Source organism: Anolis carolinensis, unplaced genomic scaffold, assembly GCF_035594765.1.
Source record: "Anolis carolinensis isolate JA03-04 unplaced genomic scaffold, rAnoCar3.1.pri scaffold_47, whole genome shotgun sequence".
NCBI lineage: Eukaryota > Metazoa > Chordata > Lepidosauria > Squamata > Dactyloidae > Anolis > Anolis carolinensis.
The window spans coordinates 15,672-42,500 of NW_026943856.1; the positions used below are offsets into that span (position 1 = coordinate 15,672).

The 26,829-nt window shown below is 42.7% G+C and overlaps 2 long non-coding RNA genes across 2 annotated transcripts; one reads left to right on the forward strand and one right to left on the reverse strand.

Annotated features, from left to right (window-relative positions):
* Nucleotides 1-1,371: 1,371 nt before the first annotated feature.
* Nucleotides 1,372-14,639, forward strand: LOC134294995 (uncharacterized). The gene is made up of 4 exons (XR_010001579.1): nucleotides 1,372-1,567; nucleotides 2,804-2,886; nucleotides 4,493-11,258; nucleotides 14,360-14,639. It is a non-coding gene; the product is annotated as an uncharacterized LOC134294995 (long non-coding RNA).
* A 4,801-nt stretch (nucleotides 14,640-19,440) lies between these two features.
* Nucleotides 19,441-20,441, reverse strand: LOC134294996 (uncharacterized). Its single transcript, XR_010001580.1, has 2 exons — nucleotides 20,381-20,441; nucleotides 19,441-19,827 (listed from the first exon to the last, which is right to left on the reverse strand). It is a non-coding gene; the product is annotated as an uncharacterized LOC134294996 (long non-coding RNA).
* Nucleotides 20,442-26,829: the final 6,388 nt, after the last annotated feature.

Consider the following 26,829-nt stretch of genomic DNA (forward strand, 5'->3'; position numbering starts at 1 on the left):
TACACCACTAGCATGTTATATTATTCGTATTCTGTCACATACCAGTGCTAAATGATAAGTTGCATAAGAGATGTGGGTGAAGTGTCAGGAGAGAATGCTTCTGGAAACCCATTATTACTTCTTAGATTGTACTATGTTAATCATATACCACAATGTCTATAATACACCACTAGCATGTTATATTATTCGTATTCTGTCACATACCAGTGCTAAATGATAAGTTGCATTAGAGATGTGGGTGAAGTGTCAGGAGAGAATGCTTCTGGAAACCCATTATTACTTCTTAGATTGTACTATGTTAATCATATACCACAATGTCTATAATACACCACTAGCATGTTATATTATTCGTATTCTGTCACATACCAGTGCTAAATGATAAGTTGCATAAGAGATGTGGGTGAAGTGTCAGGAGAGAATGCTTCTGGAAACCCATTATTACTTCTTAGATTGTACTATGTTAATCATATACCACAATGTCTATAATACACCACTAGCATGTTATATTATTCGTATTCTGTCACATACCAGTGCTAAATGATAAGTTGCATAAGAGATGTGGGTGAAGTGTCAGGAGAGAATGCTTCTGGAAACCCATTATTACTTCTTAGATTGTACTATGTTAATCATATACCACAATGTCTATAATACACCACTAGCATGTTATATTATTCGTATTCTGTCACATACCAGTGCTAAATGATAAGTTACATAAGAGATGTGGGCGAAACGTCAGGAGAGAATGCTTCTGGAAAACCCATTATTATTTCTTAGATTGTGCTATATTAATCATATACCACAATGTCTATAATACACCCCCAGCATGTTATATTATTCGTATTATGTCACATACCAGTGCTAAATGATAAGTTACATAAGAGATGTGGGCGAAATGTCAGGAGAGAATGCTTCTGGAAAACCCATTATTATTTCTTAGATTGTACTATGTTAATCATATACCACAATGTCTATAATACACCACTAGCATGTTATATTATTCGTATTCTGTCACATACCAGTGCTAAATGATAAGTTGCGTAAGAGATGTGGGCGAAACGTCAGGAGAGAATGCTTCTGGAAAACCAATAGTTATTTCTTTCCCGCCCAATTTGACCTGTCTCAGCCTGTGACTTGCAGGAGAACTGTCCAATCGGGCGGCGCCACATGGCGAAGGGGTGGGACCAAGGCCAAAAAGGCGGCCGGATTGGGAGGCTAACATATATTTTAAATCACAACGGAGTGCGCATGCATCAAGCAGCGCCCTGTTTTCGCGCCCAAATTGGCGAGCAGGAGAATCGTCCAATCGGGCGGCGACACATGGCAAAGGGGTGGGACCAAGGCTAAAAAAAAAACCGGCCGTTTTGGAGGCGGGGCTTCTTCTTGGCTGTAAATTGTAAAATTTGCCTCAGACAATCTCGGGACGCCGAGAGAGAAGGCAGCTTGGCTTGGGAGCCATTCTGAAGACCTGGGTCGGAAGAAAGAAAGAAAGAAAGAAAGAAAGAAAGAAAGAAAGAAAGGGCAGCCGCGGCTAGAAGGCCCGAAGAGACAGGCTCCGTTTCTGAAGCAGGTGAATAAGGGCCCCTTTTTACAGGCTCACCTGGTTCATTTGACTTCCTTTGAAATTAATCTGGAGTTTAAAGAGACGCCTTTCATTTTAGGAATCACTTTTACCTCAGGAAAGGCTTCTCTTCCAATCCCACTTCATTTTATGTCGCTTTCCTTGTTATTTTGGGGATTCTTTACCTCAGGAATCTCCTCAAAATTGAAATACAAAGAGGAAAATGCCTATTTTATATATTAGTCTTATCTTAATTTTATCAAAAATGGCATCAAATAGCACAAGATAAGGGTGGATAAAGGTTTTGTGAAACAGAAAGAAGAAAACTATTTCATTTATTAATATTTCATTATTTTTTGCCTCAAATCGTCTCATGTCACAAAGCCTTGAAATAGAAAATACAGTAGAGTCTCATTTATTCAAGCTAAAGCTTGGATAAGCGAATATCTTGGATAATAAGGAGGGATTAAGGAAAAGCCTATTAAATATCAAATTAGGTTATGATTTTACCAATTAAGCACCAAAACATCATGTTTTACAACAAATTTGACAGAAAAAGTAGTTCAATATGCAGTAATGTTATGTTGTAATTACTGTATTTACGAATTTAGCACCAAAATATCACGATATATTGAAAACAAAAATGGGTTGGATAATCCAGAAACTTGGAAAAGCGAGACTCTACTGTACAGTTAAATATTCAGGGGAAAAAATGTTCACTGAAATATTTACAAAATCATAAAAATATTAATAATAAAATAAAAAAATATTTGCAGAAATATTTGCCAAAAATAATCAATTTGGGGAAAAATATTCACAAAAATATTCATAAAAATATTCACAAATACATTCAGAAAAAATCAATCATGAAAACATTCACAAACATTGAAATAAAATATTCACAAAATATTCACCCAAAAAATCATACAAATATTTGTGGAAATATTTGCCAAAAATAAGGAAAATATTTGGAAAAAATATTTACAAATACAGTAGTCTCACTTATCCAACACTTGCTTATCCAACGTTCTGGATTATCCAACGCATTTTTGTAGTCAATGTTTTCAATGCATTGTGATATTTTGGTGCTAAATTCTTAAATACAGTAATTACTACATAGTATTGAACTACTTTTTCTGTCAAATTCGTTGTATAACATGATGTTTTGGTGCTTAATTTGTAAAATCATAACCTAATTTAATGTTTAATAGGCTTTTCCTTAATCTCTTCTTATTATTCCCTCAGAAATGGCAAAGCCTTGTGAAACGGATGGAAGAAATAAAGGCAAAATTTTTGAAAATTTCCACAGCTTTTTCTAAAGGGACCAGGTGAATATTGTTCTTTTTTATTTATTATAATCTGATTTATTTCTTATCCAGATCATTTCTTTTCACTTCTATTTTATGTATTAATATTTTAATATATTTTATTATATCCAACCAAAAAATAATAATTACAAGATTTTTCCAGAGAAGAAGAAAAAGGCTAAAATTTTGCGTTGTTGTGAGTTTTCTAGGCTGTATGGCTATGCCCCAGAAGCATTCTCTCCTGACGTTTTGCCCACATCTATGGCAGGAAACCATAGATTGCTGTAAACTATAAGGGAGTGGTGAGGCTTTTAGATATAACTGGCCTCGTTTCCAACAGACCTCACAACCTCTGAGGATGCCTGCCAGAGATGTGGGTGAAACGTCAGGAGAGAATGCTTCTGGAAACCCATTATTATTTCTTACATTGTACTATATTAATATATAATATATATTATATCAAAAAATAAATAAATTACAAGGTCTTTTCCAGAGAAGAAAAAAAAGGCTTAATTTTTGGGTTGTTGTGAGTTTTCCGGGCTGTTCCAGAAGCATTCACTCCTGACGTTTTGCCCACATCTATGGCTGGAAACTAAGGGAGTGGTGAGGCTTTTATATGTCTGCGAAATGTCCAGGGTGGGAGAAAGAACCCTTGTCTGTTGCAGGCAAATGTGAATGCTGTTATTGGCCACCTTGATTAGCATTGAATGGCCTGCAGTTTCAAGGCCTGGCTGCTTCCTGCCTGGGGGAATCCTGAGTTTGGAGGTGTTAGCTGGCCCTGCTTTTTGAGGTGGCAGCCCAGAAACTCACAACAACCCATGAAAGCCTTTGACAACACATGGCAACATTTTTGAAAATTCAGACAGCTTTCTAGAGGAAAGGAGTAGAATAATAATTGCATTTTTTTACCAATCTTATTTATTTCCAGCCTTAAGACCCATAAAATGCTATGCTGAAAATTTTATATATATATATGTGTGTGTGTGTGTGTGTATGTATTTGTATATAATGGACAATGTAATTTATAATATGATTTAATGTATATACATAAAACATTGATAATAATATTGTAATGTAATAAAATATAATAATAACACAATGTAATGATATTGATTATATATTATATATAATTTTATATGTACATAGAAAGTATTAGCATTCACAATAATAGCATTATATATAACTATTGTACTACACCATCATACTGTAATGTTATTAGAAATATTACAGGTAATACATAACATAATTAATATTATATTGTATTATATTGTATGTATATTCAATATATTATATTGAATATAATATTATATTAATAATACTATTATATTTATAATATACTATATTAATAATAATATTATATTAATAATAATATATTATATTAATATAATATAATAATAATATAATATATTGTATGTATATTCAATATATTATTCTATATCATTGTCTATTATATTGTATATTATATACGATATACTATATATGCATAATACATATTATATTATTAGCATAGCATGTTACAGGTACAGGAGGCAAGATGGGAACTGCCTTCCTGTCCTTGCAAAATAGATAGAAGACAATGCCTGTTTTTTTTTTCTGAATGCTTTCTTCCCACTCACTCTTCTCCCAGCGCTGAATTCAAGTCAACGTGAAGAAAGAAACAAAAGGTCGAGAGACAGAGGACGGAAGATGCTTGAAGACACCCTCGCAAGGACACCGCCTGCCTCCCAAAAAAGGTCGTTTTCAGGGTAATTGGTGTAAGGGTAGGCATTTAATGTCTATCTTTGCATTAAAAAAAGGGTTACCTTTGCACACGGTTCCCCTCGCGTGTGGCATCGAAGAAGTCCCACTCGGGAATGGACGGGTCCTCCCTTTGTTCTAGGCAGATGATGGGTCTTCCTATACGGGCCGTAGGGGTCACAGCTTGGGGGTCAGCGGGGGGCCCCGCCCTGGCATCGTGGGGGGCAGCACACATTACGGGCATTTTAAGATGTCCTTGCAACTTAGAAATAAAAATATCAATACCTTAACTCACTTACTAACTAATAATTATTATTATTATTGATTCGAGGCACCTGGAAAAAGAAATACCAGGAAGCAGATAAAATTATTATTATTATTACTGATTCGAGGCACCTGGAAAAAGAAATACCAGGAAGCAGATATTATTATTATTATTATTATTATTATTATTATTATTATTATTATTATTGATTCCAGGAAAAAGAAATACCAGGAAGCAGATAAAATTATTATTATTGTTACTGTTGTTGTTATTATGTAGGACCCCCTTTTATTTATGTAAGGCCACACACCCAGGGGACCACTATTCCTAATTAAAGCCTGGTTAAAGGGGATCCTCTATTCTTAAAGTTAGGCGTATAGAGATCTCCTATCCAGAAACTAACGCGGCCTGCCCTATAGAGATCTGTTAAACCAAGGTGGCCTGCCCTATAGAGATCTCCTATTTCACGTAATACCAGGCAATATGGAGATCCCTGGTTTTTTTTAACAGTTAAATCCCTTACGTGGGAATATCCCTGGTTTTTTTTAACCGTTAAATCCCTTACGTGGGGAAATCCCTGGTTATTTTAACCATTAAATCCCTTACGTGGGGAGATCCCTGGTTATTTTAACCTTTAAGTCCCTAACGTGGGGAAATCCCTGGTTTTTTTAATCTTTAAGGCCAGATGTGGGGATTTCCTTGCTTCTTTTAACCCGTAAGGCCAGCCATGGGGAGATATCTTAGGCTGTTTTCACGAAAAGTCAGGTATAGACGCACTGTTTTCTCTCCCGTTCCATGTGCCTGGGCTCCTGCCGGACACCGTCTCCCATCAGCCGAGAGGGATCCTTCTTGTCTAGGAAGGATCTGCAACACAGGTAAAAAGAAGATTCCGGGAAGGAGATTCTACAGCGGAGCCCTTAAGCCAGGTGAGACACTCCTTCCAGCCTCCACGGCTGCCTTGCACACACACACACACACGACACACACAACACACATACACATGTACAGCTGGGGTCCACGGGGACTCTTCCCCAATAGATCGGGGACTCCCACTCCGGCGATTGGCCATTGTAAATGCCTTGAAGCAGTTTGGGGCTTCCGGCCAAGCGCTTGCAAAGAGAATCCATTCAAGGTTGGACCCCCTTTTAAAGGGCCTGGCACGTGGTATTTATTCCTGGCACGTGGAAAACTCCATTTGTAAGGCAAACCCTCGTTAAAGGAGGTTTGCAATTAATTTAAAACCAGGCTTCTGAGGGACCCGCTGCGTTTAAAGCCAAACCTAGCAGGTGGGAACCCCTTTGGTTAACGTAAGGCGAGGGACCCTCCATATTTAATAAGATGCCTGGCAGAATCTTAACCTAAATGCAGGCCTATGGGCTACAGCCTATTCTGCATAGCCAGGCGTGGGGGGACCCCAGATTATTAACTTGAGGCCTGGGAAAAGGAGATTTTTGTATTTATTTATTACAATATTTATATCCCGCCCTCTCTCCCCTTAAAAGGGGACTCAGAGCAGCTTACGTTATATTTACATATTTATTTATTACAATATTTATATCCCGACCTCTCCCCTTAAAAGGGGACTCAGAGTGGCTTACAAGTTATATTTACATATTTATTTATTACAATATTTATATCCCGCCCTCTCTCCCCTTAAAAGGGGACTCAGAGCAGCTTACAAGTGATATTTACATATTTATTTATTACAATATTTATATCCGGCCCTCTCTCCCCTTAAAAGGGGACTCAGAGCGGCTTACAAGTGATATTTACATATTTATTTATTACAATATTTATATCCCACCCTTCTCACCCAACAGGGGACTCAGGGCGGCTTAACAATAAGACGCATATATAAAAAACCATACAGTGCAATATAAATCATCATTAACTTACATCAGTATTCATAAAACACATTATAAAATACAGATAGGTGTGTTCAGTTCAAATCCATTCAAGGTATACGTGGACCCCCTTTTAATGCCAACCTTTCCACGTGGAAAACTCCATTTGTAAGGCAAACCCTCGTTAAAGGAGGTTTGCAATTAATTTAAAACCAGGCTTCTGAGGGACCCGCTGCGTTTAAAGCCAAACCTAGCAGGTGGGGAACCCCTTTGGTTAACGCAAGGTGAGGGACCCTCTATTTTTAATAGGATGCCTGGGAGAATCTTAACCTAAATGCAGGCCTATGGGCTACAGCCTATTCTGCATAGCCAGGCATGGGGGGACCCCATATGATGAATTTGAAGCCTGGTAAAAGGAGATTTTTGTATTTATTAACTTACTACATTTATATCCCGCCCTCTCTCCCCTTAAAAGGGGACTCAGAGCGGCTTACGAGTTATATTTACATATTTATTTATTTATTACAATATTTATATCCCGCTGTCTCCCCTTAAAGGGGACTCAGCGGCTTACGAGTTATATTTACATATTTATTTATTTATTACAATATTTATATCCCGCTGTCTCTCCCCTTAAAGGGGACTCAGAGCGGCTTACAAGTTATATTTACATATTTATTTATTTATTACAATATTTATATCCCGCCCTCTCTCCCCTTAAAGGGGACTCAGGGCAGCTTAACAATAAAACGCATATATAAAAACCATACAGTGCAATATAAATCATCATTAACTTACATCAGTATTCATAAAACACATCATAAAATACAGATAGGTGTATTACATACACTGTATCATTAGCATCGCACAATATTAGCATTATATACTACATTGTATTATACCACTAGACAGAAACATTATTAGCAATATTACATTTAATATATAATATGTAATTCATATTATATTGTATCATTGTTAGTATTATATTGCATTATTTATTTATTTGCTAGATGTATATGCTGCCCTTCTCACCCCCAAGGTGAACAGCTTACAAATTAAATTTACATACAATATTATATTATAACCATAGTACAATACTGGCAGTAAATTACTATATTGTACTATATGAATATATGGTAATATTATTAGTAGTATTACATGCAAAATGTAATACATAATTAATATTATATTTAATTATTAGTATATCGTTTTACAATATAATATGAACATTATATGTATATGCAATATGTTATAATTATATATTAAATTTTATATATATATACATATATATGTATATATATGTGTGTGTGTGTGTGTGTGTGTGTGTGTGTGTGTGTGTATACACACACACATACATATATATACACACAGTAGAGTCATCCAACATAAATGGGCCAGCGAATATTTATTTATTTATTTACAGTATTTTACCGGGCTGGCCTCAAACTCATGATCTCCTGGTCAGAGTGATTTGTTGATATTTATTATTCATTTACAGCATGTATATTCCGCCCTTCCTTCTCACCCCGAAGGGGACTCAGGGCGGATCACATGACACATATAGGCAAACATTCAATGCCTTTTAACATAGAACAAAGACAAACAAACAGGCTCCGAGCGGGCCTCGAACTCGTGACCTCCTGGTCAGAGTGATTCATTGCAGTTAATTGCAGCTGGCTTGCTTTCCAGCCTGCGCTGTTGGATAATAAGGAGGCATTATGGAAAAGCCTATTAAACATCAAATTAGTTGATGATTTTACAAATTAAGCACCAAAACATCATTTGACAGAAAAAGTAGTTCAATATGCAGTAATGCTATGTAGTAATTACTGTATTTACGGATTTAGCACCAAAATATCACGACGCATTGAAAACATGGACTACAAAAATGCGTTGAATAATCCAGAATGTTGGATAAGAGAGTGTTGGATGAGACTACTGTATATACAATATAAATTAGAATAGCATGTTATTGGGGGAGGAGCATCTTGGTTATTAGATGTTTTTATTAGTTATTGATATTAGTATAGATATGACATTGAGTATATATTATCCTAGCACAATGTTAATATTAGTTATTGATATTAGTCTCCATATGACATTAATAGAGTATATTATTATTCTAGCTCAATGTTATTACATAGGACAATGTTGTTGCTAGGGGGAGGGCCCCCCCACTGATTGTATTATTAGTATTATGTTGTTGCTAGGGGGAGGGCCCCCCAACTGAGGTCCCCTGTCATTAATGTGTCAGACCAGGCATTTCACTCCTACCTTTGCATCAGAAAGCAGGCTCCCTGTGCGCTAGGCCTTCCTTTGAGGAACACATTCACAGCTCCGCTTGAGTGTGGCATTGAGGCCCCACTCAGGGACGGGCGGGTCCTCCCTTTGCCCTGGGCAGATCGTGGGGGGTGGGCGGATCTCCCTAGACGGGCAGGGGGTCGCGGCTGGCGGGACAGCGGGATATAAAAATATAAATATATATATAAAAACCCTTGCACCCAAGGAAACAACTCTGGGGACCCGAGCGGCTGCTCCCAGCTCACGTCACGGGCATTTTAAACATCTCGTAGCAGCTCAGATTAATACCTGAACTAACCTTAACCTGCTAACCCTACTAACCCATTTCTAACTAGAGCAGGAATTTTAAATAGGGCTGTTTTTGCCTGTTGGCAAGAACCAAGCCGGGAGGGGGCGTCCGGGCCTCGGGTGGGAAGAACCCTAACCCTGTCCCTGCCCTGCGCTGGGAGCGGCCCCCCCCCCTCGGGACCCCAGTGTTTGGTCCCCGCTCTCCCCCAATCCGACGGCCTAGAAAGCCCCTCCGCCATCCGCCCAGGGCCAACGGACAGCCCTCCCTCCCCGGCAGCTGCGTTCCTCATGCAACAGGGAGCCTGGTTCTGGATGCAAACGTGGGACCCCCTTAGGACCCCCTTTTCTCTGTGCAGGGACCCCCGCTCCCCATAAATAAATGCCTGGTGGAAGGGGATCCTAGTAGAAAAAGCCACAGTTCCCAAGAGCCCCCAAAAGCGAGATGCTCCCTTGGTTCAGCCCTTCTGACACTTGTTTTCTCCCTTGTTCTATGTCTCCGGAATCGCCGAGGGAGGGGCTCCTCCTGGACAAGAGCCAAGGACGGACAGATGGACGGACGGACGGACGGAAGGAGATCCCAGAGAGCAGGACGCCTTGCCTTTCTGGCTGCTGAGCTTGACCCCTTTCCAACAATGTCAGCGTTCAAGAATAAAACTCTTCCCAAAAAAAGGTGTTTTCTGGTTATTATTCAAACGTTTAATTTTTGACAGCCTTAAACATCTAGATTACAATACAGTTTGTGCTGCTGCCTTTTATAAACTTTGTTTTCTACAAATAAAGTCAAGAGAAACACTATAAGTTTTGCACTGTGCTCAGACTCATTGTTCTGATATTCTGTTATATGGTTTTATTATTTATATCGTTTTTAATGTATGACTTTATTACATGTGACATGGGAGCGGGGTATAAAAATAAAGTATTATTATTAATAAACACCACAATTTTCTTGCACCCCAAGTACATCTGGCCATTGCCAAAGAGTATTTAACTCTGCCTACATGGCACTAAAGTGTATTTATATGTTGATTGTTTCTATTGATTTTATGTAATGTTTGCTTTGTTTGCATTGAATTTTTGTCTGGATGTATCTTGTATGCCGCTCATCTCCATAAATGAGCGGGATAGAAATGAGGTTAATAATTTGACGAATGTTTTAATGTAACTTGAATTTTAAATTGAGTTGTAATGTGATTGTAATTGTTTATAAGTGTTATCTATTTGTAAACCACCCTGAGTCTCCTCTTATTGGGTGAGAAGGTCTGGGAAGAAATACAGAATAAAATATTCTGTGTCCAGGTTGCTTCATGGGTTGACTTTTCTGGCAGGATTAATCTGCAGGGCCTTTCCTGTGGGAAAGTTTACACAGGGACTAACAAGCATGGAGCAGGGAAGGCACTGCAGACAGTCCTGCGCATGCGCGGACTGCTCCCTAGTAGAAACTTGGCCCCGCCCACTACAGGCACCCCTTTCCCTTCTGGTCTTTCTATGTTCCATTTCGCATTGCGGGGGTCTCTTTACTTTTCATACCTCTATGTTCTATTTCCGCATTGCAGGGGCGCTCTTTACTTTTCGTTCCTCTATGTTCCTCCTATCCCTCCCTTTCCCGCCTCCGCCCTCTTCTCCCATTGGTTGTTGCTTGGGAGATCCCGCCCCTTTCCCCTTCCTTCGCTCCCTCATTGGTCGAAGCGCGTCCTGGCAGATATGTAGGGCGGGGGCGTTTCCCATCGTAGCCGCAATAATACAAAATAAAAAATAATATCAGAGATATATAGTATTCGAGCTTATTAATAATCGTTACGTATGATTATGTTGTTTGAATATTAGGTCCATGGATGTGTCAGGGTTGGCGACGGAAGGGACGGGTTGTGTGATGGACCTGCCAGGACTTGGGGGCGGGGCAAGGGGCGTGGCCTGGCGCGTGAGAGCCGGGGAAGGGAACAGCCAAGATGGCGGCCGGGGTGAGTGAGGCGAGCGAAGCGCCGCTGAGAACGTCAGGAAAAGACCTTTAGATTATATTATAAATTATTGTGTTATTTCATATTATATTATTATCATACATATTATGTTACACCACGTTTATAATATATTCTTTATTATTTCACATTATTATTATAGACATGATTTTGCATTATTATGTTGTTATTTTATATTATACTAGCTGTGCCCGGCCACGCGTTGCTGTGGCGAAGTCTGGTGGTCTGGGAAATAAAGTATTGAGGAATTGGTGGTAGTTAAGGTCAAATGTAAAGGTTTTCCCCAGACATTAAGTCCAGTCGTGTCTGACTCTGGAGGTTGGTGCTCATCTAAGCCGAAGAGCCGGCGTTGTCCGTAGACACCTCCAAGGTCATGTGGGATGACTACATGGAGCGGCGTTACCTTTCCACCGGAGCAGTACCTATTGATGCACTCACATTTGCATGTTTTCGAACTTCTGGGTTGGCAGAAGCTGGAGCTAACAGTGAGGGCTCTCTCCGCTCCCCCAATTCAAACCTGTGGCCTTTCGGTCCAGAAGTTCAGCAGCTCAGCGCTTTAACACGCTGCGCCATCAGGGGATATTATTTCCTAAAGGTTGTGAATATACAATATTTCTGATTGGTTTTTTTTGTTGGAGGCAAGTATGAATGCTGCAATTAGGAAAAATGATTAGGATGTAATGGCCTTGCAGCTTTAAAGCCTGACTGTTTCCTCCCTGAGTGAATTTTATGATGGGAGGTGTTAGCTGGCCCTGATTGTTTCCTGTCTGGAATTCCCTTGTTTTCACAGTGGTGTTGTTTGCGATATTTTATGTGCTTCTACTGTCTGTGGCCCTGAGAAAACAGAGGATTTTCCAGACTTTGATGATGGGAATACTTTGTTGGGAAGTGTTAGCTGGCCCTGATTGTTTCCTGTGTGGAATTCCCCTGTTTATTTACTGTTCTGGTTTTAGAGATTATATTGTTCTGCATTATTCTATCCCAGTAATTATTTCATATTAAAGAAGAATCTCACTTATCCAACATTCGCTTATACAATGTTCTGGATTATCCAACGCAGTCTGCCTTTTCATAATCAATTTTTTGTAGTCAGTGTTTTAAATTCATTGTGATATTTTAGTGGTAAATTTGTAAATACAGTACAGTAGAGTCTCACTTATCCAACATAAACGGGCCGGCAGAACGTTGGATAAGCGAATATGTTGGATAATGAGGAATTAAGGATAACCCTATTAAACATCAAATTAAGTTATGATTTTACAAATTAAGCACCAAAACATCATGTTAGACAACAAATTTGTCAGAAAAAGTAGTTCAGTACACAGTAATGCTATGTAGTAATTACTGTATTTATGAATTTAGCACCAAAATATCACGATATATTGAAAGCATTGACTACAAAAATGCGTTGGATAATCCAGAACGTTGGATAAGCGAGGCTTGGATAAGTGAGACTCTACTGTAAATACTACATAGCATTACTGCGCATGGAACTACTTTTTCTGTCAAATTTGTTGTATAATATGATGTTTTGGTGCTTAATTTGTATAACGATTACCTAATTTGATGTTTAATTGGCTTTTCCTGAATCCCTTCTTATTATCCAACATATTCACTTATCCTGCCGGCCTGTTTACGTTGGATAAGTGAGACTCTAGTGTATATTTCTAATCTTATATTATCTGCTCAGAACTGGATTATATGAGGCCCCTTCTTCACAGCTGTATAAAATGCACACTGAAGTGGATTATATGGCAGTGTGGAGTCAAGATAATCCAGTGCAAAGCAGATAATATAAGATTATAAATGGGTTATATAGCTGTGTGGAAGGGCCTTGAGTCTACACTGCCATATAATCCAGTGCAAATTAGATAATCTGTGGAAGAAGTCTAAGTGAGGCCTAAATCAGCCTGTCCCCTAACTGAAACCTGGCTGTCCCTTGGTTGCTAGGCAACCAAGTGGGCAGAGATTAGCCCTCTAAACTGGCAGCCATTGGATAAAAGCAATTATTCCTCTCCCTCTAATTAGGACTTTGTTTTTCTTTTCTTTTTGTTGTATCAACCTTGAGGCGTGGATGATGGGTTGTGTTGTCAAATTTTGAGGTTGGGGGGCCTGTACTTTTGTTGTTTTGTGAATCGCCGTGATGCAATCACTCTTTTATATATATAGATTAATTATTTTGCATCCTTATATTATTTGGTTTTTATATTATTATCATTTTACATTATTATTATATTATATTATTTTGTTATTTCATATTATATTTATTTCATATTTTATTATATTATTATTTTGCATCGTTATTATATTATTCCGTTATTTCATATTATTATAATACACAGTATTTTGCATTATTATGTTATTATTTCATATTATTATACATATGATTTTGCATAATATTTGAAAGGCTTTTTCTGCCTACCTTTCTTCTAGCATATTATATTCCATTATATTTTCCCACCTCCCTTTCTTCCACATTATTATTATTATTATTATTATTATTAATGGCCTTTTCCGCCTGTCTTCCACCATATTATAATTATTATTAATCGCCATTTCCGCCAGCTTGTCTTCGACCATATTATATTATTGCTATTACTAATTGCTTTTTCTGCCTTTTTTCCACCATATTATTACTGGGTGATGATGATTATTATTATTCCACCATATTGTACTATTATTATCATTATTATTATTAATGGCTTTTTCCACTTGCCTTTCTTGCACCATATTATTATATTAGCAACATTTTTATTATTAATGGCCTTTTCCGCCTGCCTTTTTTCCACATTATATTATTATTGTTGGCTTTTTCCGACTGCCTTTCTTCCACCATTTCGGATGAACGGATCTGAGCATATATATTTTTTAAAATGTATATACTGCAATTTTATATTGTATTTAATTGTTTTTAACTGATTTTATGTATTGTGGATTGTTTTTGTACAGGCACCTAATTGTGCCGGTGTTGTAAGCCCCCCTGAGTCCCTTCGGATGAGAAGGGTGGGATATAAATATTGGGAATAAATAAATATTATTGTTATTATTATTCTATTAAATCCCTTTTTTCTTGCCTCCTTGGGCAGCAGTGGCCCATGTACATGCTGGACTACGGCGGCCTCAATGTTCCGCTTCCGGGAGCCATGAATTATTCGGACCTCAGTTTCTGAACCAGAACCTCCGAACAAAACAAAACAAAAGAAATAATGAACGGTGTGTAATTTCCGTTTGTACAAAGTGTATATTATTCCAATATGTATTGATGCCTTTCAGTTTTTCCAATGATTTTTACACTATATTCCTGCCGCCAGGGCCTTTTTAAATAAAAAAAGAATAAGAAGGGTTGCCTTGCTCTGAAAAATCAAACCGTTTCCTGTTTTGTTTTTTCTCTTTAAACGAACAAATACCGTTTTGTAATAAACAAAAATACAAAACAAGAGCCGGGCGAGCGAGCAAGGCTCAGTCGTAAATGCTCTTTTTAAATTGAATTATTATTATTAATAATAAAAGTGCTTTACAGTGATTATTTTGTTTCCATGTGCGCGCAAGTAAATAATAATAATAGATGCATTTGCGACGCTGCGGTGGATCCTTCAACTTCATCGCCAACACCATCTGAACACGGTAGACACACACACACACACACATATATATATATTGCTCTCTTGGCTTCACAATTGTCACACAACTCTGCTCACACTCAGTTGGTTCGCTTCCTTTCGCGATCGAAACATTGAATATTGATATTGTGATATCTACGGCATGGCGAGACCTTTCACTCTGACAATAGATATGGGTGAAACGTCAGGAGAGAATGCTTCTGGAACATGGCCATACAGCTTGGAAAACGCACAACAACCAATGATTCCGGCCATGGAAGCCTTCAACAACACACTGGGAGATGTAGTTCTCTAGGCCTGTCGCCTCCTCTGCCAAACGACATGCTATAGGACCCTGGGAGGTCTAGTTTTACAAGGGCCCGAACCAGAGAGTGCTGCTGCCATGCTGAACTGGTATTCTCAGTGGCCCTCAATGAAAACAGGCATGGTTTTGGGTCAGGAAGTTTCTCTTTGCTTGTAAAACTACTCTTGAAAACATGCCAATGTGAGTAGATCAATAGATACTGCTCCGGCGGGACGGTAACAGTGCTCCATGCAGTCATGCCAGTGGCTACATGACCTTGGAGGTGTCTACGGACAATGCTGGCTCTTCAGCTAAGAAATGGAGATGAGCACCAACCCCCAGAATCGGACACAACTGGAATTAACGTCAGGGGAAAACCTTTACCTTTAACCTATATTGTATTTACATGTAATATTGATAATTATATTATAACACAATACAATATAATACTAATAGTAATATAATAATAATAATTATATATTACATGTTTATTACTAAGAATAATACAGTATGATGGCATAGTGCTATATAGTAATATAGGAATGTGTTGTAGAAGTTCCATAGTGCATCACCCCCTATGAGAGAGCCATGGGACCACGGCAAACTGCAGATCCCGGAGGCCACAGCACCGGGCCACGGCAATGGGAAGGGGTGCCAAACCATCCCTACATTGCCCCGTCGCAGTGGGGTGAGTCAGTGGCATGATTGAGATGCCCTTGCAAAACTATAACTCCCAGTATTGCAGCCTTGAGCAATGGAGAAGCCTCTGTGCTGACACATTAATATTGATATTATTGCTCAAGGCTGCACTTCCCGATTGGGCCACGTGATGGCAGCAAAAGACTGCAGATGACAATCTCAAGGCAATATTGGGGAAAATATAACACTGAGGCTGCACTTCCCTAACTGACCATTTGATGGCAGCAGAGGGCCAATAATCACAATCCCAAGGCAAGTGCAATATTCCTCTGTCCACAGGAGGGCGACAAACGGAAAAGCCATAGGGTTTAATTGGAATATCATTGCTCTTTCTTTGATCCAGAGCACTCTTAATTAATATTAATACTACTAATAATAATCTTGGGAGGTAGAGGTTTGCAAGGACTTTCACCCCCTCTGCCCAAGAGCCCTGCCAAACTACAGCTCCCTCCATCCCATACAAACTCTGCAACAGCTCAATGCCATTGGAGCCTAGGAGATATAAACCCCCCTTGCTTAGTTTTCCAATAAGAATAAAATAATAAGATTAAAATAATAATAAAACTTTATTTCTAGACTGCCCTCTCTCCCCAGAGGATGCCTGCCGTAGATGTGGGCGAAACGTCATGAGAGAATGCTTCTGGAACTTGGCCAGACAGCCCGGAAAATGCACTACAACCCAGTGATTCTGGCCATGAAAGCCTTCAACAACACACTGGGAGATATAGTTCTCTTGTCCTTTCGCTTCCTCTGCCAAACGACATGCTATAGGACCCTGGAAGGTCTAGTTTTACAAGGGTTCAAACCAGAGGTGCTGCTGCCATGCCAAACTGCAACTCCCAGGAGCCCACAACGTAGACAGTCATGGCTTTGGGTCAGGAAGTTGTTCTTTGCGGTCTAGGACCCACAGATTCCAATTAGACTCCTTCCAGTGATGAGGCTCCAGCATTCGTGGGTAGAAGAGGCGACAGGCAAAACTTCAACTCCCGGGATATTATTGTTGTTGTTGTTGTTGCTGCTGCTAGTAGCCGTAGTAACACTTGTTGCCTATGCCATCAGTTGGGGGGCCCTCCCCCCATCACCATCTGATGCTCTGGGGCCAATATACAACATAATATAGAATAATATATATATTGTCTATACATATGGTATTGATAATTATATTAGAATGTAATACAATGTAATACTAATAGTAATGTAATAATATTAATTATATATTACATGTGATATTACTAATAATAATACAGTATGATGTCTTAGTGCAATGTAGTAATATATAACGCTAATGTTGTTCTATGCTAATATATAATATATTGTACGTACATATAATTTGTAAGCCACTCTGAAAGCAGGAAGCCAATATGAAAGGAAAAAAACCAAAAAATTATGGGTTCGATGCAGTAAATAAAATTCAAGGCTGCACTTCTCGAATATGCCACGTGATGGCAGCAAAGGATTGCAGATGAGAATCTCAAGGCAATTTTGGGGGGAAATATAACACTGAGGTTGCAATTCCCTAACTGACCATTTGATGGAAGCAGAGGGCTAGGAATCAGAATCTGAAGTCAAGTGCAATATTCTTCTGTCCACAGGAGGGCGACAAACGGAAAGGCCATAAGGGTTTAATGGGGATCTCATTGATATTACTTTGAGCCATGGCTATCTTAAATAATAGTAATACTACTAATAATAATCTAGGGAGTTAGAGGTTTGCAAGGCCTTTCGCCCCCTCTGCCCAAGAGTAATGGTGCCTTGCCAAACTACAACTCCCATCATCCCATACAACCTCTGCAACAGCTCAATGCTATGGGAACCTCAGTGATATAGTTCACTAGGCCTTTCGCCTCCTCTGCCAAACTACCTGCTATAGGACCCAGGGAGGTCTAGTTTTACAAGGGCCCAAACCAGATAGTTCTGGTGCCATGCCAAACTGCAGCTCCAAGGAGCCCTCAATGTAGACAGGCATGGCTTTGGGTCAGGAAGTTTCTCTTTGCTTGTAAAACTACTCTTGAAAACATGCCAATGTGAGTAGATCAATAGGTACCGCTCTGGCGGGAAGGTAACGGTGCTCCATGCAGTCATGTCTGTGGCCACATGCCCTTGGAGGTGTCTATGGACAATACTGGCTCTTCGGCTGAGAAATGGAGATGAGCACCAAACCTCAGAGTCGGTCACGAAAACCTTTACCTTTAACCTATATTGTATATACATATAATATTGATAATTATATTATAAAGTAATACAATATAATACAATATATTAATATATATTATGAATAATAATGCAGTGTGATGTTATAGTACAATATACTATTATATAATGCTAATGGTGTGCTTTGCTAATAATAAAATATATTGTACGTACATCTAATTTTAAGCCATTTTGAAAGCAGGAAGGCAGAATGAAAGGAAAATAGAAGGAAAAAGCCCCAAAAGTTATGGTTTCTAGGCAGCAAAGAAAAACTCAAATATTTATAAAAAGGAGAGTTAAAGTGCGATAACTGCTCACTATCCCAGGCCTGCGAGTCTACAGGAATTCCAGACAGGAAACAATAAGGGCCAGCTAACGCGTTCACAACAAAGGATTCCCCCAGGCAGCAATGCAGCCAGTCTTTGATGCTGCAAGGCCATTCAATGCTGATCAAGGCGGCCAATAGCAACATTCACACTCGCCTACAAGACAAGAGTTCTTTCTCTCGCCCTGGACATTATTCCAGAGATAGATAAACCTCCCTTACTTAGTTTTACAACCTATGAGGATGCCTGCCATAAATGTGAGCAAAACGTCAGGAGAGAATGCTTCGGGAACATGGCCATAGTATTCTGCGGTTGCAAAGTTGCAGAGGTTGCATGGGATGGTGGGATTTGTAGTTTGGCAAGGCACCAGCACTCTTGGGTAGAGGAGGGGAAAGGACTTGCAAACCTCTCACTCCCAAGATTATTATTATTAATATTAGTATTATTTTAAACTGTTATAGCTCAAAGAAATATCAATTAATATTACATTAAGTCCTAATGACTTTTCCGTTTGTCGCCCTCCTGTGGACAGAAGAATATTGCACTTGCCTTGAAACTCTGATTCTTTGCTCTCTGCTGCCATCAAATGGTCAGGTAGGGAAGTGCAGCACAAAGGCGCCTTCAACGCTCGAGGCTGCACTTCCTTCTCTGACCATTTGATGGCAGCAAAGAGCTGCGAATCAGAATCCCAAGGCAAGTGCAATATTCTTCTGTCCACACGAGGGCGACAAAGAGAAAAGACATAAGGAATCCCATTGATATATCATTGAGCCATTTGGAAAATATAATTACATGACAATAGTAATAATAATAATAATAATAATAATAATAATAATAATAATAATAATAATAATAATAATAATAATAATAATATCCTGGGAGTTCGGGTTTTGCAAGGTCTTTTGCCTCCTCTGCCCAAGAGTGCCGGAGCCTTGTCAAACTACAGCTCCCATCATCCCAAAAAAAACTGCAACAGCTCAATGCCATTGGAGCCTAGGAGATATAAACCCCCCTTGCTTTGTTTTCCAATAAGAATAACATAAGAATGATAAAATAATAATAAAACTTTATTTCTAGACCGCCCTCTCTCGCCAGAGGATGCCTGCCATAGGTATGGGTGAAAAGTCAGGAGAGAATGCTTCTGGAACATGTAATAATTATTTTGCCTGTCGCTTTGGGTCCGCAAGTTGTTCTTTGCGGTCTAGGACCCACAGATTCCAATTCGACTACTTCCAATGATGAGGTTCCAGCATTCGTGGGTAGAAGAGGCGACAGGCAAAACGATAACTCCCGGGATATGATTATTGTTGTTGTTGTTGCTGTTAGTAGTAGTAATAATACTTGTCACCAATGCCATCAATTTTGTCACGATCCGCCCACGGGCCAGGGGACTACTCCTCCCAAGTTTCGGATTTTTTTGATCACCGGCCGAGTTTCTGCGAATTTTTTAATTTATTTTTTGAAAAGTATTTTTTACAAGAAGGATGCAAAATAATAATAATATTATCATAATATAAAATAACATAATAATGCAAAATACTGTGAATTATAATAATATGATAATTATATATCATAATTATATATTATGATAATTATAATTATATATTTATATATCATTATTATATATACAATTATATAATTATATAATTATATTATATTATATTATCAGAATAATATAATAACGATGCAAAATAATAATATAATAAAATATGAAATAAATATAACATGAAATAAGAACAAAATAATATAATATAATAATAATGCAAAATGATAATAATATAAAAACCAACTAATATAAGGATGCAAAATTATAAAAAAATATAATATGAAATAACAACATAATAATGCAAAATCATGTCTATTATAATAATATGAAATAATAAAGAAATAATATATTATAAACGTGATGCAACATAATATGTACGATAATAATATAATATGAAATAATAACACTATAATAATAATATAATAGAAAGGCCTTTTCCTTACGTTCTCCTCAGCGGCGCTTCGCTCGCCTCACCCCGGCCGCCATCTTGACTGTTCCCTTCCCCGGCTCTCCCCCCTCCTCCCTCCCTCCCTCACGCGCCAGGCCACGCCTCTTGCCCCGCCCCCAAGTCCTGGCAGGTCCATCACACAACCCGTCCCTTCCGTCGCCAATCCTGACACATCCATACACCTAATATTCAAACAACATAATAATACGGAACGATTATTAATAAGCTCGAATACTATATATCTCTGATATTATATTATTTTTTATTTTGTATTATTGCGGCTACGATGGGAAACGCCCCCGCCCTACATATCTGCCAGGACGCGCTTCGACCAATGAGGGAGCGAAGGAAGGGGAAAGGGGCGGGATCTCCCAAGCAACAACCAATGGGAGAAGAGAGCGGAGGCGAAGGCGGGAAAGGGAGGGATAGGAGGAACATAGAGGAACGAAAAGTAAAGAGCGCCCCTGCAATGCGGAAATAGAACATAGAGGTATGAAAAGTAAAGAGACCCCCGCAATGCGGAAATGGAACGTAGAGGTATGAAAAGGAAAGAGGGCGCCTGCAATGCAGAAATGGAACCTAGAGGTATGAAAACTAAAGAGTGCTCCTGCAATGCAGAAAGGGAACGTAGAGGTATGAAAAGCGAAGAGCGCACCTGCAATGCAGAAATGGAACATAGAGGTATGAAAAGCAAAGAGCGCACCTGCAATGCAGAAAGACAACATAGAAGTATGAAAAGTAAAGAGCGCCCCTTCAATGCAGAAATGGAACATAGAAGTATGAAAAGGAAAGAGCGCCCCTGCTATGCAGAAAAGCAACATAGAGATATGAAAAGGAAAGAGCGCCCCTGCAATGCAGAAAAGCAACATAAAGGTATGAAAAGTAAAGAGCGCCCCTGCTTTGATGACATGGAACCTAGAGGTATGAAAAGGAAAGAGAGCCCCTGCAATGCAGAAATGGAACCTAGAGGTATGAAAACTAAAGAGTGCTCCTGCAATGCAGAAAGAGAACGTAGAGGTATGAAAAGCGAAGAGCGCCCCTGCAATGCAGAAATGGAACATAGAGGTATGAAAAGCAAAGAGCGCACCTGCAATGCAGAAAGACAACATAGAAGTATGAAAAGTAAAGAGCGCCCCTGCAATGCAGAAATGGAACATAGAGGTATGAAAAGCAAAGAGCGCACCTGCAATGCAGAAAGACAACATAGAAGTATGAAAAGTAAAGAGCGCCCCTTCAATGCAGAAATGGAACATAGAAGTATGAAAAGGAAAGAGCGCCCCTGCTATGCAGAAAAGCAACATAGAGATATGAAAAGGAAAGAGCGCCCCTGCAATGCAGAAAAGCAACATAAAGGTATGAAAAGTAAAGAGCGCCCCTGCTTTGATGACATGGAACCTAGAGGTATGAAAAGGAAAGAAAGCCCCTGCAATGCAGAAATGGAACCTAGAGGTATGAAAACTAAAGAGTGCTCCTGCAATGCAGAAAGGGAACGTAGAGGTATGAAAAGCGAAGAGCGCCCCTGCAATGCAGAAATGGAACATAGAGGTATGAAAAGCAAAGAGCGCACCTGCAATGCAGAAAGACAACATAGAAGTATGAAAAGTAAAGAGCGCCCCTTCAATGCAGAAATGGAACATAGAAGTATGAAAAGGAAAGAGCGCCCCTGCTATGCAGAAAAGCAACATAGAGATATGAAAAGGAAAGAGCGCCCCTGCAATGCAGAAAAGCAACATAAAGGTATGAAAAGTAAAGAGCGCCCCTGCTTTGATGACATGGAACCTAGAGGTATGAAAAGGAAAGAGAGCCCCTGCAATGCAGAAATGGAACATAGAAGTTAGGGGTTAGGGGTTAGGGGTTAGGGGTTAGGGGTTAGGGGTTTTAGGGTTTTAGGGTTTTAGGGGTTAGGGGTTAGGGGTTAGGGGTTAGGGGTTAGGGTTAGGGGTTAGGGTTTAGGGTGTAGGGTGTAGGGTTTAGGGTGTAGGGTGTAGGGTGTAGGGTGTAGGGTGTAGGGTTTAGGGTTTAGGGGTTAGGGGTTAGGGTCAGGGTCAGGGTCAGGGTCAGGGTCAGGGTTAGGGGTTAGGGGTTAGGGGTTAGGGGTTAGGGGTTAGGGGTTAGGGGTTAGGGTTAGGGTTAGGGTTAGGGTTAATCTTTGAGACAAGCATATGCTACTGGCAGGATCAACCAGGTAGCCGACAGGCAGGCTTGGCTTGCCGCTTCGCTGCCGGCCGGGAGGACGGCCGCGCCGACCCCCTGGGCGGGGGAGGAACGGACGCCGCCCGGCCCCGTCGGGTCGCCCCGCGCCTCCCGAAGCCGGGAGGGGGACGCCCGCGGTGCGGCCGTGGGTGGGTGGGGGGGAAACGCGCCGGAGGGACCGCGCCGCGGTGCCCCCGGTCTCTCGCGAGGAGCAGGAGAGCCAGAGAAGAAAGCACCCCGGGGGCGGCCGGGGACGGGCCGGGCGAGAGCGCCGCTCCGCCCGAGACGCCGTCCCCGCGCGCGCCGCCCGTGCCGTCGTGCCCCTGGGGGAGGCCTCCGGATCGGCTCGGGCGAGCGGGACGGGAAGGAGGCGCCCCCCGCGCCCGGAGGAGCGGGGGGAAAGCCGCGCGCGAGCCTGACGCGGCCGCATGGCGGGAGAGGCCGCCGCTCCGCCTGAACGCCGGCCACCGTGGAAACTCGGAAGCCGACCCGGGGAGGGCCCTCCCCGACGCGACCGCCGGGGCCCGGATCGATCGAGCGTCTTCGTCCTCGTCCTGGGCTTGTCCGCAGCATTTCCGCAAGGAGGAGGCCCCGCGGCCCCCGCCGCCGGCATCCGCCGCGCCTGCCCCCTCCGGCGGGTCTGCGTCCGGAGGTGGAGCTCGGTAGGGCCGGGACGGAGGGCGGAAGGGCCGCCTCCTCGCCTGACCTGGGCTTGTCCGCATCCCGGTGGGTTTGGGTCGGGGGCCGAGGGCTCCGAGGGTCCGGGAGTGTGAGGCCGTCTTCGGGCTCCGCCGCGGTGCCTGCCCCGTCCGGCGGGTCTGCGCCGGGCCGTGGAGCGCGGTAGGCGTCGCCCGTCGACGCGCCGCTCTTCCCTTTCCGCCGAAGGACGGACGTGTCCCGATCCGGGGGGGCGCAAAGGGGGGACCAAGTCGCTTTCCTCCCGCCGGCCGAGTCCGTCGGGTTTTCTCCGGACGCGGAGCGCGGTGGTCGTGCTCGGTTGTTTCCCCTCCCTTACTCGCGAGGTGCAAAGTCACGTCGCTGAAAATCTCCGCGTGCGTACCGGCGAGGCGCGCACGCCCTCCCCTCGGCGGTTTCTGCTCCCCGTCGGCCTCCACGAGTCTCCGCCGCCTCCCCGGAACTCCAAGGCGGGCGAACCCAAGCGGTTTGCTCCCGTCTGCGGAAAAGAACCGGCGAGAAGCGCCCCGCCAGGACGCCGCCGATCCACCGCGGGCAGGGCCGCCCGAGCGGTGGGCGCCTCCCCGGCACTCTTGACTCGTGGAACCCGGGCGGGCGGGCGGGGGGCTCCCGTCGGCAGTAAAGAACGGGGACGACGTAGGGCCCCGCGCCTTCCCCCGGGGAGCCTGCGGGAACCGCGTCTGGCCGATTCGTGAGCCGGCGCCCGTCACCGGGGCAGAGGCGGGGAGGCGTCCACCCTCGCGGTACCCTTAACGGCCGCCGAAGGCGCACGGCTCCCCTCGGCCAATCTTCCTCCAGGCGCCGGGGAGCACGACGCAGCCGCGGACCGAGGCGTCCTCCCCTCGCCCGCGGGTTCCGTCGCGTCCGCGCCGGTCGCGGGGAGCGGCGGTGAAGCTCGGTCACGTCCCCTCCCTTACTCGCGAGGAGCGAAAAGTCACGACGGCGAAAATCTCCGCGCGCGGGCCGCGACGGCACGTACGGTTCGCTTCCCGATTCCTCGTCCCCCGGTCGCCTCCTCGAGTCGACGCCGCCTCTCTGGAACTCCGAGGCGGGGAAGGCAGGCCGGTGGCTCCCCTCGTCGGAAAGGAACGGGGACGAGGCGCCGGGTCGGTCCCCCTCTCGTGCGGATCTCGCGCGGCGCGGGCCTCTCCCTCGGCGTATAGGCGCCTCGCGCCTTCCCCCTTCGAGAGCCCGCGGGAAGGACGGGGACCTTGTCACGCCGAGTCGGGAGCCGGAGCCCATCGCCGGGGCCGAGGCGGGTGGCCGTCCGCCCTCGCGGTACCGTAAACGGCCTCCGAGCGCGTCGCGGTCCCCTTCGCGGCTCCCGCGGAGCCCGGTTTCCAGCACAGGAAGATGGTGAGAAGACGACGGGAATTCACAGGCGTCTGCAGGGGACCGACAAAATGAGAGCTCCGGGGACAACCCTAACGGCAAAAGACGCGCCGTTGTCGAAGAAGAACGATGAAGCCGAAAGGAAATGTATCTATCTTCTAATAATAATAAATTTATTATTTATTATAAATATTATTATTATTATTATTATTATTATTATTATTTCATATTATTAAATAAATAAGTCTACCTTCTAATCTAAATCTAAAACGCGTAGGTGTATACGTGGCACGGCTATCTGCCCACACAGACAGCCTCCGGCCTCCACAAACAGGCTATACTTCCCAGGGTTAAAAATCTAGCAAGTCACCCTTTTCCACTGACATTGTCGTTACGGCGAGCGCCACGCAAGTGCCGCCCAAACCCTTGCCGACGTCCTTCCCGAACGCTCTATATAGCCCGCCACCCGAGGAACGCTTTCGTTTGGGGACAATTTCCTCCTAGATTTGGCTTTGGCTTCCACCACGGGCAGGCATCCCAGGGTTCTCCGTTGCCGTGGCATTTGCATGGCCCCGCCCACTGCCCTTTCCTTTCCAATCTCTCTGCTTAACAAACGGAGCACGACCAAGCTGCAACTGAACTTCCTGGAGGAGTTTAGGGATTGACTCCACGTGGTGGAAGTTGTAGTTCACCCCGCCGCATCAAGTCTCGGAGCGCTGTCGCTCCTACGGGGAGTTGTAGTTCACCTACACCCAGAACGCTACGAACCCAAACAAGGACGGGTCTGGGCCAAACTTACCGTGCGGACCAGATATTATGCCCAACCGATGGGTTTGGAGGGGAACTGGACTGGAAGTTCAGGAGTAGTGTAGGTAGTACTCAGATTTATAGTTCACCTGCAATGAATTAGCGTCGCACTTGGCACACGGAGCCCCCCCCCCCTAACCGATCTCTATATATCCCTCTCTCTATCTAAAAGGGTCATGAAATTTCGGCCTAGGACAAAAACCACAAAACTACACATCCCAGAAACACTAAACTTGCCAGCACAACTCCTCATCCATGCCTCTACGTTCATACAACAAAAAGAAAAGAAAAATAAAGTCCTCGTTAGAGGGAGAGGAATCATTCTTTTTATCCAATTGCTGCCAGTTCAAAGGCTAAGCTCCGCCCACTTGGTCTCCTAGCAACCCGCTCAGCCCAGGGGACAGGCAGAGTTAGGCTTCACTAAGGCCTATATATATATTGTGTGTGTGTGTGTGTGTGTGTGTGTGTGTGTGTATATATATATTGTATATATTGCATTGTACATGATTTTATTGTATTGTTTAATTGTATTATGATACGTTGTTTTATATTTTGCTATATTGTACTGTTCTGGGCATGGCCCCATGTAAGCCGCCCCGAGTCCCCGTTGGGGAGATGGTGGCGGGGTATAAATAAAGTATTATTATTATTATTATTATTATTATTATTATTATTATATTACCCATTTAGAATCTTCTATTGTCTGCTTTGAACCGGATTATCTTGAGTCCACGCTGCCAGATACTCCACTTCGGCGCGCAATTTAGACAGCTGTGCAGGAGGGGCAGTTCTAGGCAGATGATATAAGATTACAAATATACCGTAGAGTCTCACTAATCCAACATAAACAGTGTCCTCTATCCTCACCGCTTTCACAGTACCTACACAAACGACCAAACGCATACTAAACAGAAAGACAACCGTACAACAGACATTCCACACCACCGCTACACCTCAACAATTTCTCACCGGCGAGGCGCGGCCGGGCACAGCCGGTACGACGTATCGGACAAGTTTGGGGAAAGTGGAGTTACGGTTCGCCCGCGACCAGATAAACGCCGACCCCCACCGACGACGCACTAGGAGCACCCTTCGCGCAGAGAAGCCTCGTGACCTACTGAACACGCTGCGGGTATTTGTGGGAAGGGGCCTTGATTTTGGGAGTTGTAGTTCACCTCCATCCAAAGACCACCGAATATCGCAGACCGAATATCGCCTGCCGTGACTACCGACAGATAGGGAATCCGGACGTCGCGGTCGTTCACGCCCATCCCCATCCGAGTACTGCGCCGCACGATTCTGGGAATTGTAGTTCACCCGCTACAAACAGAATACGTAACATCGAAACACAAATAATACCGTTCTCAAACGACCCGGGCATCGCCGGGTCCCCAAGCTAGTCATCAATAAAAATCC